The sequence below is a fragment of the Tasmannia lanceolata genome, unplaced genomic scaffold, assembly GCF_043159265.1.
Source record: "Tasmannia lanceolata isolate RefF3 unplaced genomic scaffold, GAP_Taslan_0.1 ptg000002l, whole genome shotgun sequence".
NCBI classification, from domain to species: domain Eukaryota; kingdom Viridiplantae; phylum Streptophyta; class Magnoliopsida; order Canellales; family Winteraceae; genus Tasmannia; species Tasmannia lanceolata.
The window spans coordinates 31,106,322-31,113,428 of NW_027518679.1; the positions used below are offsets into that span (position 1 = coordinate 31,106,322).

At 38.8% G+C, this 7,107-nt stretch overlaps 1 pseudogene across 1 annotated transcript; it reads right to left on the reverse strand.

Annotated features, from left to right (window-relative positions):
- Nucleotides 1–346: 346 nt before the first annotated feature.
- Nucleotides 347–5,254, reverse strand: LOC143884030 (uncharacterized; annotated as a pseudogene). Its single transcript, XR_013252650.1, has 4 exons — nucleotides 4,258–5,254; nucleotides 3,315–3,547; nucleotides 1,353–2,355; nucleotides 347–966 (listed from the first exon to the last, which is right to left on the reverse strand). The product of XR_013252650.1 is annotated as an uncharacterized LOC143884030 (transcript).
- Between the last annotated feature and the right edge of the window lie 1,853 nt (nucleotides 5,255–7,107).

The following is a 7,107-nucleotide window of genomic DNA, read 5'->3' on the forward strand; positions in this document are numbered from 1 at the left end:
CACCGAAATGGACCAAAACCGAAACGGTCATTTATTTTGGCAGAAATTTCGGTCGAAATTTCGGTTTTTCCGAAATTTGGCCCAAAACAACTGTTTTTTTATATTAATTTAATATTTTACCGAAATTTCTTCCCAATTACAGAAATTTAATATTAAATAAAATATTTGTTTCGGGTTATGTACCAGATTTCGACCGAAATTTCAAAATTTTGGTCGAAATTTCGAAATTGCATGGTCCGAAACCGGTACTGAAACCGAAATTTTAAACCTTGCTGTACACATCCATTTTGACATTTTCCTACATATGATTATAATGATAGAACACAAAAGCAAAGAGACCCTTCACTGTGATAGAATTTTCATCCACCTAATCACACAAAAAAAATACATATTATTTAGCACTTATTGGAACTTTACCTGAAAGATTCTCCTAAAACTTTATACTTTCATATTTGCAAGAATGATTTATTTTCATCAGTCTATGTTTATTTGCCTGATTACTTTTCCGGGTTGGCAAATCGGTCTTTTTGTTGCTTGATCCCATCCATCGGCAAGCAATTCTAGCGCTGTGTCTACAAGAGAGTGCACAGTTGTGATGTGACGGCTTAGCCCAACACTACCAGAGAAAACATTGTAGCATTCGAGTTCCGATGTGGTCTCCACAACACTTTTGAGCTCCTTCTCCATATCAAGATGTTTAAAGATTTGAATATTTGTTTCTTTTTCCTTCATCATCCAAATCGCCAGTTCAATCACAAATCTCCTTATTCTTGGAACTTGGGTTGATGGGTACTGATGCTCTTTCAGTATTTGTACTAGTTTCGCTGCTAAATCACTTTCTTGTATTCCAATTTGTTTGAATTCGATTCCCAATTCATTAGCACTTTTGAACCTTAAAATCTGCACTGCAAGTCCAATTGCTACCTCCTGTAATTTGTTCTCTGCACACATTGTTGCCTTTAGCACCTATAGAAAGAACAAAACAATTAACAATATTTCTATTCTTCCCTTAAAGAGTTCAGAGACTTCAGACATTATAACCAATTTTTATCTAGAATACCCATTTCTCTACACTATATAACATATGATATAACAAATTTAGACTGTACAAAGAAATCTGGCTGTTGAAGTATAAATAATTAATAACACCTACTCTGACAGCTTAAGCTTTTGGAGCAATTGGTTGTTTCACAATGGCAAAGGAAAGAACAAAGAAAAAAGAGTTCCCATGTGGATAGACATGCCTGATAGGTATGGGGCAAGGAAATTTTTCAGAAAAGATGGAGTATCCTTAAGAAAACAAATTTATATAATTTCTATGAATGTAACATCTTGTGCTAAACAGAACTTACAGTGGGTGTGGCAGCGGCGACTACTTTCATTTGTGCTTTCTGGTAATCCATTCTTCAAGAAAATTCTCAACAGTTCCTTGATGATTCCACCAGTTCCTCCAATCCTCTCTTTCGCATCTTCATCCAAAGCCAAACTAGTTAGAATCTCAATTCCCAATTTTTGCAGCATTGGGTGTTTCTCCCCATACTGTAATACTTCTCTAATGTTGCTAATTGTGAACACAATTTCTGAAATTTCTTGGCGAAGAATTTTCCCACTGCTACCTAACGTGCTCGCGAGCATTTTCACCAATTGCATCGAGCGTTTCACGGACTTAATCTGAGAATACGTCACAGAATCACGCCTTAGCAACCGTTCTCCGGCCTGTGTAAAATCAATAATTTTTGGTAGTAGGCCTCTAGTAGTTCCAATCTTTCCACAATTATCATGATCTCGTGCGATCTTTTTGAGAATCAAAAGACCCACAAGACTAAAGGCCGAAAACTCATAAGTTTCTTGATCAGCTACAACACTTTTCTCACATATTTCATCAACTGCCACGCCATATCTCCGGCCAGTGTAGAGCAAGGACGATATCGATTCCATTGCACCGGGAATTTCAGCAACCCGAAGAGAATTCTGTTTTTTACCTGCAAGTTTTGACAGGATTTGAGCTGCTGATTTTCTGATCTCTTCTTCTGAATGGTTCTTCCAATTCAACATCTCAACCAATCTTTCCATCACTGGTGTTGACGTACCGATCTTCCTAAGTGTATCATCGGAGAAACGCTCGCTGGTTGCAAATGTTCGAAGAATTCGAACTCCTTTTAGCTGTTCATCTCTTGACTCTGATGCCAATAGCTCCGTGGCGAATGAAACCAGGTCCATTTTGAGGCCATCAAAGATACTTTCATTTACACATCGCGAATACGCATCATAGAAAAACCGTTTAATCGAAACCAATCCAGAATTCCCCAACTCACAATCTCTGTTCACCTCTTGCAACAATTTACAGTAGCTCACCTGTTGAAGTATAAATAATTAAAATAACCCCAGTTCTAACAGCATAAGCTTTTGGATTCATTGTAAGCTAATTGGTTTGTTTAACATGGTATCAGAGTTATTGCCTCATGGTAGGTCCTGGTTTCAAAGCTCAACAACTCTTTGATATTAAAAATCCACGTGTAGGGTCAACCCAAAAAAAAGAGGGAGGCCACACGTGAGGGGACTGTTGAAGTATACATTTTTAAAATATAAAAGAATAAATAACGCCTTCTCGAACAGCTTAAGCTTTTGGAGTAACTGGTAGTTTCAAATGGTATCAGAGCAATGGTCCTGAGTTCAAACCTCCTTGATGTCAAAAATTGACATGCAATGATCAACCCAAAATTGGGGCCACATTTCACGTGTAGGCTGACCCAAAGAAAGAGGGGCCACACGTGAGGGGGAGTGTTAAAGTATAAAAGAATAAATAACGCCTTCTCCAACAGCTTAAGCTTTTGGAGTAACTGGTTATTTCACATAAATGATTAAATAAGAGTAACGCTAAGGAGACCGAGAGTCCCACTGAGCAGGGGCCTAACTAATGGTTTTATTGCCACAGTCTCACAAATGACGTAATCCAACCCTTAAGTTTAGGAAAATAATCAAAAGTAAAATTTTGTTGGAGTGGCACATTTTCATTGTAGGTCTCCTGGTCGGTGGTACTCTAGTCTCCATATCATTTTCCTTAAAATAAAAACGACTCTAACAGCTTAAGCTTTTGGAGTAATTGGTTTGTTTAACATGATATCAGAGCTATTGCCTCAAGGCAGGTCCTGGGTTCAAAACTCGACAACTCTTTGATATTAAAAATCCACGTGTAGGGTCAACCCAAGAAAAGAGGGGCCACACGTGAGGGGGACTGTTGAATTATAAATGATTAAAATAACACAGACACTAACATCTTAAGCTTCTAGAGTAATTAGTTTGTTTAAGTCTACCTTCCATTCCCAGTAAGCTTTCTCCATTAGAAACAGCATTGCCTCTGCAACAGCTAATCCATAGAAAATATTCAAAGCCGATTTCCGGTTCCTCTTGTCGGAATCCCCTTTGCTTATCTCTCCATATTCTTGCTGGATAAGTCTCATCAGCGAGAGCGAAAAGCAGGCCAACGCAGACAAAAGCTGAAGCCCGTAGAGGACATTGCTGATATTTTTTGACAGAAAAAACCATCCTGCATATGGAAGCAAAGTAACATCCTATGTCAGCCATGTCCGTGTTGAAGTATAAATGATTAGATAATACCAACTCTAATAGCTTATGCTTTTAGAGTAATTAGTTGTTTCACATGGTATTAGAGTGCTATTGCGTCACGGCAGGTCTTGGATTCAAAACCCAACAACTCCTTGATATTAAAAAATCAAGGAGTGTTGTAGTATAGATGATTAAAGGGTCTTGCTAATGGCACTCATTAAGGAGCATTTGAAACATCATTTTACACATGTTTTGAGATTTTTTTATCAAAAATTGTGTAAAATGATGTTTCCAAGAGCATTTAATACTCCTTACTACTCCTCAGGCCCAGTTCGGTTGAAATTGTGATAACAGATTGTGGACCCAAACCGATTATAGGACACAGAATTAAATGTAAATTTGAGTCTTATGATCGGTTTGGGACCCACGATCAGTCGTCAAAATCTCAATATAATCTGTTTGGGATTGTGAATATAATCTGTTTGGGACCCACAATCGGTTGTCACAATCTCAAACGAACCGGTCTCACGAGTGCCTACAAAACCCATGATTAAATAACACCAATTCTAATAGCTTAAGCATTTAGAGTAATTGGTTATTTCACATAAAAAATGCTGGCCTAGAAATGAGAGATCGTTTTTTCGCTCTGATACCATATACGCACAGACTTCCAATTCTTTTCTTCATTACCATCGTTTTCTATAGTCCGCGTTCTTGAATTCCAGCAATCTTCATTTCTTAATTCTGCCTTCTGGGTATTGTTCGTAGATTCTCGATCATGGAGGGAACACGATTGTACTTCTGAAAGTGGCCGGAAAATAGGCTGGAAAATTGCTTCCAGAGTCCGAAAAAGTGAGCGGGAACTGGACTTCAAAGCTCGGAAACTGAATTTTCCTGCGTCTGTAATAGACCAAGTAGCCTGATGTTGCCATTCAAGCTCATGACTGCGACTGAAAATTCGGGTTCCCTCGATGAGAAGAATAATGGTGACAAACCAGAAATCTTTGGTTTCTAGCGTAATTGCGAAACCTCCAAGAAGAACAACAGTAGCCCAAATGAATCCAAGTGTTCCAAGGCCAGTGGCTGATTTTTCTATAATAGCTAGCCTAAGCGTGAAAAGGGTCAGCTTCTTTTCTGGTGCTCGATAAGAATAATCCAAATTTGCAGCATTTCTACTTGTTTTCTTCATTGAATCAGATGAGTTTGCTTTCTGGGGTTCAAACATGGTTGAACCGGAGTGTCTGCTAAGTTTATGTGACAGGCTTAACTGTTCAGCAATCTCCACGTGAACAAAATCTACTTCACCTTCATTTGGATTTGAGCTCCCTTTCTCCATTGTACTAGACAATGTTTCGAAACACAGACAAAACAAATCCTAGTAAACTCAGCACAACCCGGTGCAGTACTAGGCTTACACAGCTTAGTACTCAAATCACAACAAAGGGAGTAGGAGTCCACGATGATGCGGGGAGTTTAGAAACTATGGTGTTAGAATTCCAAGCCCGTCTTGGATTGGTTGGAAATTGAAATTGGGTTGGAACTTGAATGGGGTTTTTGTAATGGAAATCAAAAGATGGGGAGTGTTTGAGATGGTGATGAGAATTAAAAGGGGGAGATGAGTTTGGCTTAGGGAGCACGCTAATGGTGTGCAGGGAAGAATACTGAAGAGTAACGCCTGTAATGTCATTTCTCTGCTCCATCCTATTCCTTACAAAGAAAGGACTACTATATTCCCATCAATGACAATTACACCTGCAATTTCCGCTTTTCTTGTTTTCATACTGACTAGGGAAATTTGATTTTTCACTTCACTTTTGGATACCATTTGGAAGGAAATGGCATTCCCAAGTAGAAAGAAACTTCCTAACTATTTTGTACAAAAAATAGGAAAAGGAATACCTTTTTTTTTGGGGGGTTGATACTTGAGAGTCACCCCAACTTATATACTAATTGGCTAAAATCAATGGGTCCCATTTGTAGATGTTGCCCAACAAAAAGCCATGGTTTAAGATGAAAATTTCTAAGACAAAAAATGGGTATTTATTTTTCCCAATTAAAAGTTCTTTCCACCTTGGAAAGCCTTCTGTTGCACAACCAACCAAACAAGCTCTTAGATGTTTTGCTTTTATTTTGTTAGTATCTTTTTGCCTTAGACTTGTGGAATTCTCTTTGCTGTTCCTTGGGTGATACTCTATTTTTGCTTACAAATCATTGGGACCTACATTTTGTAGAAGGTCGTTCATCCTAGTGTTGCAAGAAATACTTGATTTAGATTTTATATGCTGTGTGCGCATGAAGTCCAGTATTTTCCAAAAATAGTACAGTGGGGGCCACTTCATAGGATGACCCAAGCCATTTATTCGTTAGTCTACTAGGCAAATAGGATGTACCACATAATCATATCTATAGGAGGATCCTAACCCTCCGATCTATAGAGGTTTCTATAATGTTGTGGGCTGCTACTGAACCGATTTATAAAGTACAACCTATTTACTTTGTGCCCCAACAAATGAACAGTTTGGATCATCCTATGGACTTCATCACGTACAGAGGATAAAATCTCGGGTGATCCAAATGATTTATTTAAGTGGGCACGAGACTGAGTGTGGGACCCGATCCCGCGAGAGGGGTGGTGGCGCGAGAGCCGCCACGCACTATCTCTTGGTCTCTCGTACCCACGCGATTGGCGTGTGCCTTTTATTATTAATTTTAATTCATCTTTTATGTGAACTTGGGATCACTAAGGCAATCCGAATTCCACACAAAAGAGACTGACAGAGTCGCCACCTAGATGTGGGATCTAGGACCCATAATTAACCAGAAATCTAGACTCGCTACCTGGTTACAAGAATGGAAGGTATGGGGATTTATCCACCACATGCACCATTCCTGCCCGATAATCGGTCTTCAATTCCAAAAGTTAACTCTTTTAAATTCATTTTTAATGGCTCATTCAACTCTCTTGTTAATGTGCTATCTATGTGACATGCATCCTATGATCTAATTTCAATGTGAATCCTAAATGTGTATCTTGATTTCTTAATTGGTTTGGATTCAATCTAAGTGAAAGTTCTCCTAAAATTCTAATTTCATGGAAAATCCTAAGTGATTTGATTGTTTCAACAGTTTTAAAAGTGATTAGCCCGAGTCCTCAGATGGTCTGGTATTCATCCAAAGAAGCCTACGTATCCCCGCCTCCACGAGAATCAAGGTAACGTAGTTCTTCGCGCCTATTCTAAGCTAAGATGCCTAAGACACCTAGCCCTCTATCCTAGACTCGATCTAAAAGACCGGACCAATTATTAAAGTTTATTGTACGATTATTTAAATTCCAGTGAATTGTGAATTTTAGGACATCCTATATGCCCTAACTAAATGCAGATTAGCCCTAGCCTAATGCAGGTGGTTATTACAACCTATGTGTGACTAGGCTGTATTTCCTAAGGAAAACAAAGGGTGGACTAGCGTATCCTACTCTAGTCATCACTCGGCAATATGGATCGCCGACTGACCGGACGGAGGCGCTCCTATAACTCTAGG